Source organism: Pectinophora gossypiella, chromosome 26 (genome assembly GCF_024362695.1).
Source record: "Pectinophora gossypiella chromosome 26, ilPecGoss1.1, whole genome shotgun sequence".
NCBI lineage: Eukaryota > Metazoa > Arthropoda > Insecta > Lepidoptera > Gelechiidae > Pectinophora > Pectinophora gossypiella.
In genome coordinates this window covers 2,228,484-2,240,840 of record NC_065429.1, presented here as the reverse complement: position 1 = coordinate 2,240,840, position 12,357 = coordinate 2,228,484, and the positions used below count along the sequence as shown (strand labels likewise).

Sequence of the window (12,357 nt, the reverse complement as noted above, 5' to 3'; positions counted from 1 at the left end):
CACACACACACACACGTTTGTTTTCATATTTTCTTTATTGTTTACTTATAATACGATGTAGGTATACTTCAGGCTTTTGGTACCAACAAGTACTTATGGATATGGAGGAGCGTGACCTTCTGACACAGGTGTTTCACACTTACTAGGAGGTCACAACTGCAAATATTATTATGTACCATCTCTGTTAAAGAATTTTTTTTTTTTTTTTAATACATCCATAAATACATACAACCTTTTATTATTATGTAAAAAATTAATCGACTCTAGAAGGTTGACAGCGATACGCGGTGATAGAGGGAAAGCGTCGACTACGCCGGCGGGGTCGATTCGGCCCAACGTACCTAATAGGTGGAAAGCCGTTAGCCAATATGTTGAAAGCATGAATAGGTGTACTTTATGATTGGGCTAAACCCAATTGTTGTTAATTCGGTTGTCATGGCAACTCCTGGTAGCCACACCTATTACAAGACTTTGATTTTTTTGCGCTTGCCACACCCATCACATAGCCGTGTAGGGGAATAGGGGGTACAGGGGGGTTAAAATGGCCACATCGAAGCAATTCATCTAAGAAAGCAATATTGCAATTTGACATTTGCGCATATAAAAGTAAGTGCGCAATACAAATAAATGTCAAATAGAAATATTGCTCTCTTAGATGAATTGCTTCGATGTGGCCATTTTAAATCCCCAGTTCTTTATAAGGTAAGTACTAGAGAATAGTTTCCAACTAGTCAAATCAGTCACTATTTACTAAACGTCAAAACACGAAATTACTATGGACTTTGTATGAAAAAGCACACTGTGACGTCATAGAAAAACGTGACAAAATGTCGGACTTATTACGTTTTTCTTGTTTAAAATTTTATAAATAAATTAAATATATTTTTATCTTAGGAAATATTTTTCGTTAGTTTTATATGTGTCTTTATTTAGTAATCAGAATTTCATAATTTATCGTGAACTTAGTACATCATTCAAAATCCGTCTGTCGGGTTTTACGACATGCTCGGTAAAACGAGCAGCTAAACATTGCTATTATTCTTCTTATCGTGTGGGTTGTGAGGTGGAATACCAACCTCATCAACCCTGGTGTCAGGGTTATGATTGAGCCGCCAAAGGCCCCTGACATGGCTCATGTAACGATTACTCACTTACATCAGTATATACAATACAATAGTAACCGGGACCAACGGCTTAATGTGCCTTCCGAAGCACGGATCATCTTACTTTTGGACAATCAGGTGATCAGCCTCTAATGTCCTAACCAAACTGGGGATCACAAAGTGATTTTTGTGATATGTCCCCACCGGGATTCAAACTCGGGGCCTCCGAATCGTGAGTCCAACGCTCAACCACTGGACCACAGAGGCCGTTAATTTACATTGAAAATGCACAAGCTAGTAATAAAATCATGAATAGTTATAAGTAATTGTAAATTCGCCAACACTTACAAAAATCCTTTTAAAATATATGAATAATTTTGACTACTGACTCGTTTATGAAACCTTCAGTTTTTCCGTTTAGTTATTTATAAGTAACTGATTTGGCTAGTTTCCGACTAGTCAAATCAGTTACTTTTTACTAAACGTCAAAACACGAATTTACTATGAAATTTGTATGAAAAACCATACTGTGACGTCATAAGACCGTGCCAAAATGTGGAACTTATTATTACGTTTTTCTTGATTAAAATTCATAAATAAGTTACGTAGTTATAGAAAAAAAGAAAATGATTTTCGTTAGTTTTAGATCTGTTTTTATTTAGTAATCAGAATTTCATAATTTATCACTATGATTTCGACTTTGCGAGTTTGAACTCATGTTTGGATCGTAAATAATTCATATCACGTGGTTTCCATGATTTGTGCCCGGTTAATGGCAATAGGCTCATTTTTCTATTACATAAGACTTAAAACATAGCTGGTGTGAAGTGGGTGCATATACTAAATACATCTCTGACTACCGCTTTCGGGATCACAGGCGTGATGCTGTACTGTTATGTAGTTGGTAACGACTTTACCACCATTCACAGTTCAGTTAAAAATGCTTAATTTTACATAAACATAAATCCTAGATACGTAAATGATAATAAACAGAGTTCCACAAAGTTAAATAAAACCGCAAAACATTTCATAGGCTGTCTGAAGTTATTCGAGGTTACCTTTGCCCCGCACACAAAAAAAGTAAATAAAAACCCGCGAAGCGACGACAAAGCGCGATGATATCGCAAATGCGCCCTTTAATTAAAAACTCTAATTTCAAAAATGGAACGTACTTATTCGAATTTTAAATTTTAGTAGATGGAAGTTTTCGGCGATTGTTTTGTGTGATTCTTGTTTTTTTTTGTTTATGCTGAGAATAGTGTTTCTTGTTTAAGTTCTGTTGTTGTTGTTATAAAACATGTTTTTTTTCTTATATTATATATATTTTTTGTTTGGTTGATATGACTAGGGAGTAATATTATATATACCGATGGTATAGGTATCTTAAATAAATAAATATATAAGTAATATAGTTTCAAAGTGAAATCAACTATCCCAATAGTGTATTTATATAAATAAAAACATTTTTTTTTAAAGTAGAGTCTGTTCGGTAGAAATTGAATTTGACGCCGAGCTTTCGAATATGGAACACGTGTCAAAAATTCAACATGGCACGTTTTTTGTATTCGAATTTCGAGTAGATAATGTTTAGCACTTTATTGTATTTTTAAAACTTTTTTGTTATCGTTTACCCATGTCTGTCATAATTATGTATTTTATTTTTTATTAATCTTATTTCAAACTAGCTTTGTGAACTTAAGTTATCGTACTAGGTAATCCCTTCGTCTCTGTCTCCCTTTGGGCTTACAGGCATCGCATTTTAGGCATAAAAGAATAAAAGACCGATTAACTTTCGCATATAATAAGATATTCCCCCTCCGGTTGATTGAGGGGAGGCCTGTGCCCATCAGTGGGACGTTTATAGGCTGTTTATGCACCTACTTATGGTTTTTTGTAGACTAGGGTTACCGTCTTCACATTGCCCAAATTAAAATAAAGCTAAGCCCTAAAACAAAATTAAAAACTATTAACATGTCGTTGACATTAGAAAAAATCGAAATGAGAATCAAATTCAAATTTGAAATATGGAACAACGCGGCGGACGTCCGCACGTTCAATTTGCAGCAGGATGCGACCAATCGCGCCAGTTCCCGCGTTGACGCATGCGCGAGGGACTCCTAGTGTAGGGCCGCCGTCAGTTAAAAAATGCGTGTCATTATTAGTTGAGCATCTCATTTTCTAACTTACACAGTTGGCTCGACCATTATAGACGGCGATACGGCTTACGACCTATCACGTTGGTCTAACAGAAAGCTCGGTGAGGCTGAGCTGTGAGTTCTTAGGTAGCGATGGATGTACCTCTGACTACCCCAATTGGGATGTAGTCGTGAACTTATTTTATGTTGTAGTTCCTAACTTATATCGTAAAGTATAATCTTCCTAATGTTATCTGGTTTTCCACAGATAGACATAAAGACAGAGACTGCCTGTCTGACCTTTCAATGGGAATACCAGCCCAATACAGGTTAGGTCACATACCTCCAAAATGAATTTCTCGGGAATGTGGGTTTCCTCACGATATTTTCCTTCACCGCTAAGCACGTTTTGATCGACCTTTACGGTTGAGCCATAATATCTGGCCGCACTGCAACGCACTTTCGTATGATTATATCCTTTTCTGTAAATCAGGCCCGTCATTTGCTAGAGCGAGATAAAGAGAGAGTGCGACCGCACTCCAACCGCCTCGTCGATGCTTTATTTTTTCTTTATTGTCTATTTTCTGTACTAACCATAGATAATTTATTTTGTCTTTTATATTTGAATTTCGAATAAGGGATTATTAAAATAATGTCAATGTGTCACCCCTATACAACCGCCATGTTTTCCTACAATACCTAGGGTTAGGGATTAGGGTTAGAAATAGTAATTGAAATCCTTTATTGGAGGATAACCCTCCTATATAAATACATACTTACAACTACGGTAATGTTTACTAGGGTTAAAAAAGCCACATTGAAAAAAATATCCAAAAAGCAATATTGCTATTTGACATTTTGTTGACCTTGCACACTTACTTAACAGTGTGATAAGAGAGAGATGTGATGTAAAAGACGATATAGTGACTAAGATTGAGAAGGGAATGTTAAGTTGGTTTGGACACGTAGAGCGGATGAAGGATAATAGGATTACGAAAGCAGTATAAAGCGAAGGTTGGTGGTAGGGCTGGCAGAGGAAGATCTAGAAGGACGTACACTCAAATTGGAGATGGCCTTAGAAAAGGTTCAGTACGATCTATTCTGAACCGGCGTGCGTGTATGAAGCGATTGATAAATGTGGAGGAAGCAAGAGACGTATGTCATAATTGAAGCAAAAGGAGTTCCATAGTCTCTGCTTACCCCGGTGGGAAATTGGCGTGTGTTGGGAAATAGGCTTTTTTTCTGTATTTATACTTACTTGCCTATTTTTATAGGTAGATACTAGCTTACCGCCCGCGACTACGACCGCGTGGGCTAATGTTTTCCTCCCTTTTTCATACCCTTTTTATTAATTTATTAATTTAAATAATTATTAATTAATTAAAGAAGTAGGTAGTTCGCTTGTTACCGCTTGTTAAACAAGGGATGTTAGGGGATGATTTCTATGTTCTTTTCTGGGTCTCAAACTAAGCGGATTATCTTAAGCGTGAAAAGGTAACAGACAGATGACCTATGAACACAGTCAGTTGAGTCTGTAATTTAGAACTCAAGCCGGGATTCGAACCCGCGACACTGCGATGTAACTCACGAGTTCTCCGGATACTATTTACCCACAAAAAACTAATGTAAAGTCAATTAGATTTATAGTAAATTCATATACTACAAAAACTAGGACAAAACAGTAGTTCCGGTCGCCATTTTGAATTTCTAATTTCAATAGTTGTTTACCTACGATTGTTCTCGAAACGTTCGTTAAACGATCAATATTTATTGATGGCTAGGCTACCTTTCTACTTAAACAAAAATGTGGTATATTTTTTAAATTAAATTCTAATTTCAAATTATTCCAAATGGACCCATTACCTATTAGGTGGCTATTACATATCAACATCTGTCATAACTTAATTTAAGTCTTATTATAATCTTCATAAGACTTAAAACTTTGGTTGTAGTGAACGCACTAAGTTTATATTTAAATAGTAGCCGGTTCTAAACCTATTAATTTACCTACCGATTGTTATTTTACTATAATCAACGAACACTATTGTGCTACCAACATACTTTGGTACTTGTTGAGGAAAGGGGTAAACGTCTCTATACGTCCCACGGCCAGGCAAGGCCTTCCAAAGTGCAAGCGGGAACAATATGTCATTGAACTCCATTGAAGCGATGCTTTACATTTTAATCCTCACACATTGTTCGCGATTGATTGTCTAAAGATAGGTAGTTTTCCAGTAAAAAACTTTACTCGAACTTTGACGTTTGAATAGTTCGGAATTTAAATTTCAAATTCGAATATAGAACGATGTTGACGTCGATAAACAGACCAGTATTGTGTCGCGTTAGGTTCTTTACAGTACCCGCTTTGTGTAGCGATTCAGTGATTTCTCAATATGAAAGAAGGTTTTTTATCATATCCTCTGTGGCCTACATTTGAATGTTATTTGACTGTGTATGCTATTGACTTTGATTTACTTTATCTATTTGATATTTAAATTGTGTTTGGGATTTTACTTATTTATCGTTATGTAATATCATTTTTATTTGACGTTACAAGTTGTTTTTCTGCGAATGTTTTTCAAATGAAACGACGTCAGATCGACCGATTCAAAAACATTATATAGGTATCTAATATTTTAGTAATAAAGTCTAGATTAGGTATACCTTTACATTTATTGATGATAATTGTCATAATAGAAAGCAGCAAGCAATGCAATAGCATTGCAAAGAGGTTCATTACAAGTACGATTTACATTAAACTGGGTTGTGTAGGTACTAAGTTCAAGATTGGCCTAAAGGTCTACGTAACCAAGCTAAAACTTCCAAAAAAAAAAGTTCAAGATAATTTATGAAATTCTGATTACTAAATAAATGCAGATCTAAAACTAATGAAAAACATTTTCTTTTTTCTATTTAACTTATTTATGAATTTTAAACAAGAAATACGTAATAATAAGTCCGACATTTTATCATGTTTGCTATGACGTCACAGTGTGGTTTTTCATACATGTTTAGTAAAAAGTTTCTGATTTGACTATTTAGAAACTAGCGTAGTAGCAATTCCTTATTTAAATGTAATGCTATTGACTGTTCTAAAACAGTTTGTTCTAAGTTTAGCCAAAGTAAGTAGATGTAAGTAGTTATTTTCTATTCCAGAATCAAGAATTCGTAATAAATTCAAATTCAAAAATATCTTTATTCAGTAGGTAACATAGTTACACTTAGAATCGTATTTTTTATATAACGAACGTCTCAACCGCCTAAAACTACTGCAGCTTCTCACAACCTGTATAGCCGGGGAAAGGAAGCTGCAAGAAAAACCTCGGCACATGGCCCTAGACGTTATTTAAATAAAAGAAAACATAAAATATTGTTATATAATTTAGTAATTTGGCAGATTTTTGTTTTTATAGCACTTATCCGTGCTTAGAGAAACTAAATAGTAATTAGTTAGTAATTTGGCTACCTAGTATCAGTTCCCAGACAGTTAACCCCATGCATTCATGTCTTCTAAATCATCGCTATTAATAACCTTTGCTTTACATTGTAAAGCAAGTTTATTTTTATTCCGGATATTAACAATGTGCCGATCGCTATTTTTTCCATACAATCCTATACCTACGTTTTTTTTATAATATGTTAAGTTTTCATAGATATATTGTGTTGCCATAGTTAAAATACTAATTTCTTTATTTTTTTCCCGTGACGTCTTGGGTCCCAATTTGTAAATCGATGTTCGGTCTAGTTTGAAAGTCCATGTTCCGGGTGCGTGATTTATATCGCAGTGTCTCGAGTCCGAATCCAATTATAGTATGTACTCGTACCTACAGAATGATCACAACACTACCAACCAGTTGAATATTTTCAAAGCCGATTGAAATTCAAACAACTGACTGATACCCAGGTACATATCGTAAACTTGAAAAAAAAAAATATCGATTCCCCGAAGCCCGGCCGCATTGGCAGCAAAAAATTCAATATTTCAAACGTCGAACGGGAAGTCGTCGCGATAAAGCGATAGGAAGCGCTGACCCCGCGATAACAGTTCCATTCGAAATTCAAATGATTTCAAATTGCGACACCCATCATCTCGCCGGCCATTTTGAAACGTCACGTTTTACCGCCCTTTGCTGCAAGTATTTAGGTTATTTATTTTAATTAAACTCTTAAATAGGCATTTACTGGGGGAGTACGGACTGCTTTAGACTGCTCTTGCCAAGAGATAATGGGCCAACTATTGTTCAAAAGTTCAAATACAATGATAATATATAAATAATGATAATATTTTAGATCATCATCATCAGCCGTATGACGCCCACTGCTGGGCATAGGCCTCCCCCAAGGATCTCCATATTTTTGTAAGAGTAAAAGTATGTTTGTCTAGACGCTTACCCCACAAAAGCCAACACAATAATTGTAGTAAGTAATAATGCTTTATCTTATTTCCTTTCGTTGTTCTTTTTAATTTTTTCCTTGCGTTGGACCTATGACTAGGTACCCCGATTAGGATATTATCATGAGCTTATGTTTATACCTAATACTGAATACAGAATTAGTACAATAACATTCCTAGAGCAACCTAGAACGTTCTTAGTCTCTTTATTTTAAAATTCCTTATAGAAATACCCCTCGAATATAATACAAGTAACTAATACAGTACCAAGTATATCCGAACGCGACGATAAATAAAAAAAAAGTTAGCCGCGTCCGTAACAGGATCAAGATTCTGATTGGCGGATTCGCCGTTCGGTTTTTAAAAGAGAGAAATGTTCCATTTTCAAAGATTCGAGTTGTCGTGTAGCCAATTTTGTGATAAAATCGGCCCCGCCATTTTGTCAAGTGCAGTGCTTTACAGATTAGGACAGCCGTTTAGAAAAGTGATTTCAAAAATAGATAAGGGATAAAAGTTTTTTTTAATAATGTTTCATCCTGGCCGGAGCTCGGTGGTTTTATGGAAGAAATCGCTTTAGAGCAATAAATAAGGCAGAGGACGAATGTCGTAGAAGTCGTTCCTTTAAACGTAGATAGGTACGTTACATTTATTTACAGTACGTTACATAGACTTAAGTTGGACTTATTGAGGACTTTCAATTAACTCTACTTACCATTATTCTATCTAGGTATTTATCTTTTTTATTTCGAACGACACGTGTACGTCATTATTACGTAAGTAGATATATATTAAAAGTTGGAAGCCCGCCTACCGAGCCAAAAGATTTGACATTTAAGTAAAGCTTGTTTGTTTATGGTGTGGATTTTTTGGCGGGAACGGGATGGTTGCTTTCTTCATTGTGTAAACTAAATAATTCATACGACGTGGTGTTCTATGGTTAATGATCGCATTAAGTTAGTCGGAAAACATTCGCGATAGAGTTGTTATATGGGAATATTCAATAAACAAAGTGTACCTATTTTCGCTTCGTGGCAAGAAGCCGCTTCAAAACTTGAAAGTTTATGCGGACTTTTGAGTTAATTCGCTTGGGGTAGGGTTTATGACCGAGGGTGGGGGCTTAGGTTTCATCATTTATGGTCATCACCTTTCATCATTTCATTAATCATCATCGAGCAAAAAAAATACATAAGACATGGCTGTATGGCCATAGTTCCCTTTGCCTTGCCGTGCGGGGAAAATCAACCAAAAAAGTGTTGCAAGTTATCTTACAACAACCAGTCAATTTGCATAATTTTAATTAAAATTCCCAATAGATAATTGGTGTAAGCATGTGAGTGTCATAAGCGAGCTGAAACGGGCCTCCTGGAAACCACTGGGCTGGGGTGACCATGTGAACGTGGACAAAATAGGGTAACTGTTACTCTTCGGCGACTTAAGAAACCAGCTTAGAAAAATAAATAACCTATTTTTCTTTTACCGAAATAAAGCACTTGTTAGTAAGTGGCCAGGAAATTATTTCTTGTCAAAGAGATTCGAAGCAGGTACTAATAAGTATTTATTTAAATTTCATATCGACACTGGGAAATATGGTTGTAAGATTAAGCGATCCATTGCCATAAGTGAGGTGTGCGTACTTAGTTCATCTTACGATGGATGTACCTCTGACGATCCCATGAGGATATATTAGGATAGGTAATCCAAAAATACAGATAGCACGAGTGTAAAGAAGATTGATCTAACCTTTACACACAAAACATACCTACAATAGAATCCCAAAGCAATTGAGTAGTTTCTTAGGTGAAAGATAAATTATGAAATTCTGATTACTAAATAAAGACAGATGTAAAGGTGACAAAAAATGTTTTCTTTTTTCTATTTAATTCATTTATTAATTTCAATAAAGAAAAATGTAATAATAACTGCGACATTTTGTCACGTTTTTCTATGACGTCACAGTGTGCTTTTTCATGCAAATTCCATGGTAATTTCGTGTTTTGACGTTTAGTAAAAAGTATCTCATTTGACTAGTTGGAAAGTACGCTAATGCAAAGGTAAAACTTAGTGAAAGTTAAATTGCAAAAATTTTAAACTGTACCTAAATTACCTATCTATCTACTCAGCCTGTGTTCACTGCTGGCTATAGGCCTCCTCTCTTTCACGCCATCCTTTCCGGCCCTGTGCAAGTCTCATCCATTGCTTTCCGGCGTACCTCACAACGTCATCCGACCACCGGGCTGGTGGTCTGCCTCGCTATCGCATACCATTCCTTGGCCTAAATGTATACTATTTATTTGCCTATTTGGAGGTATTGGAATGCGATCCACGTTGCCTTTTAATTTATTGTGCTGTGCGTGAAACTTTTTTATGGGCATCGCCTGAAGTAAATGCTTTTTATTTTTTTTTATTTAAATATAATAAAAATCTTTATCATTGTTTATCTTTACCCCTAAGCGCACCCCTGATGCCGGGCGCAGCGGTATCAGTACTGGTTGGATGCCGAGGAAATGGATTCTGGTAGGGCTCTAGCTAGAACATCACCGATTGAGAAATTGGTCGGTGTACTGCGCAACGGAAGGCGATTGGGGCAACCACCGTTCTACACGCCCTATCTATGGAGTAATGGCGATTACTCCACCGACAAGAGCGCAGCTCTTAAATAAAGAGAGAGATCTTTACCCCACATATTTCCACATAGCAACACAGTCAATTCTACGCCTCAGTCCCCGCCGATTCCGCCTAAACCCGGCTCCATAGCCACCCTAGGCGCGCCATTAGTCGCCGCCGCAAAATTGAGGTCAATTGCTGTTTGTCCATTCGACTCGTTACGGCGGCCATGTTGGAAATAATTCGGCAACGGAACGCACCGCGTTCAGCCCGCATGATATCATATTGTTTTGTGATACTCACATCCCATATTGAAATGGAATTGGGAAGAGTTACACGGTTTAATAAGGATATGGACTGTTGTAAAGGTCTCACGAAACATAAACTGCGAGGTGCTTATTTTTTTAATGTGAAGTGTAGTTTTACCTTAAACATAATATTCTTAGAAAAAAGTAAAGTCTTAGAGACCTGGAAGGTGATTGGAGATGTTAGAAAACTTTAATTTAAGAAGAATTTTAATTTAATTTTCCTCGACAAAACCCCGATTTCATTCAATTAATTTAATTCCGGGTAAATATTGACTCCATTTTTTATCCGTGTCTATTGCTTTTTGTTAACAATAATCACATTCGAATTTGACGACGCTTACGTAGTTTTAAAAATAAAGACATGTCATTCTGTATAAATTTAGGCACAGGGGGGTTAAAAGCGCCACATCGAAGCAATTCATCTAAGAAAGCAATATTGCAATTTGACATTTGCGCATATAAAAGTAAGTGTGCAATGCAAACAAATGTTAAATAGCAATATTGCTTTTTTAGATGAATTGCTTTGATGTGCCCTTTTTAACCCCCCAGTTATATGTTGGTTAAAATTTACTCGTTTTTGTCATACGTAAGTCTATATTTAGCGAAGCGTAACTTTACAAGGAAAATATTGTGTACATACATATGACACGTTTTGAATACATTCCTAATATATTTAATATTTATACTCGCGACTCGACCCGGCTTTTGCTTGCATAAATTTCGCAATTTAAATAGGTTTTCTAAATAAATGCAGTTCGTAATGGTGAAAAACGAATAAAAATCTATTTAGTGGTACCCAAAAAATAATCTTAAAAGACCTCCTAATAGTCTAATTTACAACTAAGTAATAAAGTAAGTTACTTTTTATTAAACGTCAAAACACGAAATTACTATGGAATTTGTAAGAAAAAGCACACTGTGACGTCATAGAAAAACGTGATAAAATGTCTGACTTATTTATATGTTTTTCTTGATAAATAAGTTAAATAGAAAAAAGAAAATGTTTTTGGTAGTTTTAGATGTCTTTATTTAGTAATCACAATTTTATAATTTATCTTAAACCTAGTATACGACCCCAATTGTTGTAATTAATTTTCTAATAAAATAAATAAACAAACAAAACGCACTCATTACCGCGATTTCGCGCCAATTAAAAAATCAAAATGGCGCCGGAATTACTTCCGAAAACGCCGTTACACAGCCATTGTTACTTAAAAAAAAAACTACAATAAAATCTACTTTTGTCCGTAGCTCTATTGTAAAGGCAGCTGACAATATCACATCTGGCTAGAAGAGCGAATTCCGTGCGAAAAGCGTTCGTGTATACCCCTAAATTACGATCGAGTTTCGCAACCGTGTTAACGCAGTGTACTTTCTTTAAAAATATTTCTTATGCTTTCAATGCGTTGCTTTTAATAAAAAAAAGTATTATATTTGGAGAATAACAAAGGTTGCTTGGTAAGTAAAGGAAGGGGATGTTTAAAAGAATTTTTGATTTGTCTTCAAGCTTGTGGGAAAAAATGGGTTTGAGAGTTTTGCAAAATTCGAGCGGTGATTTGCAGTTTTTGTTGCATAATAAATACAAAAGGCCAGTGTTAGGGGTCAATGACCGTTTAGTTGGAGCTGTTATTTGGATATAAAGTAAAGAAAACGCTTAAGGCTAGAAGCAAACATCGTGGTTTAGAAATTAGGAGCGAACATATGTACATGTACACGTAAATACAGGGTGTCAGTAACATCGTATCGAATACTGAGGGGGATGATTCAGGCCATGATTCTGAGTTAATATCAAATGGAATTTTCAGTTAGAAAAT

At 35.7% G+C, this 12,357-nt stretch overlaps 1 long non-coding RNA gene across 1 annotated transcript in view; it reads right to left on the bottom strand.

Moving 5' to 3' along the window:
- The window catches only part of LOC126378590 (uncharacterized), a 39,498-nt gene that overhangs the window by 14,839 nt on the left and 12,302 nt on the right, over positions 1-12,357 (bottom strand). The window lies entirely within an intron of this gene.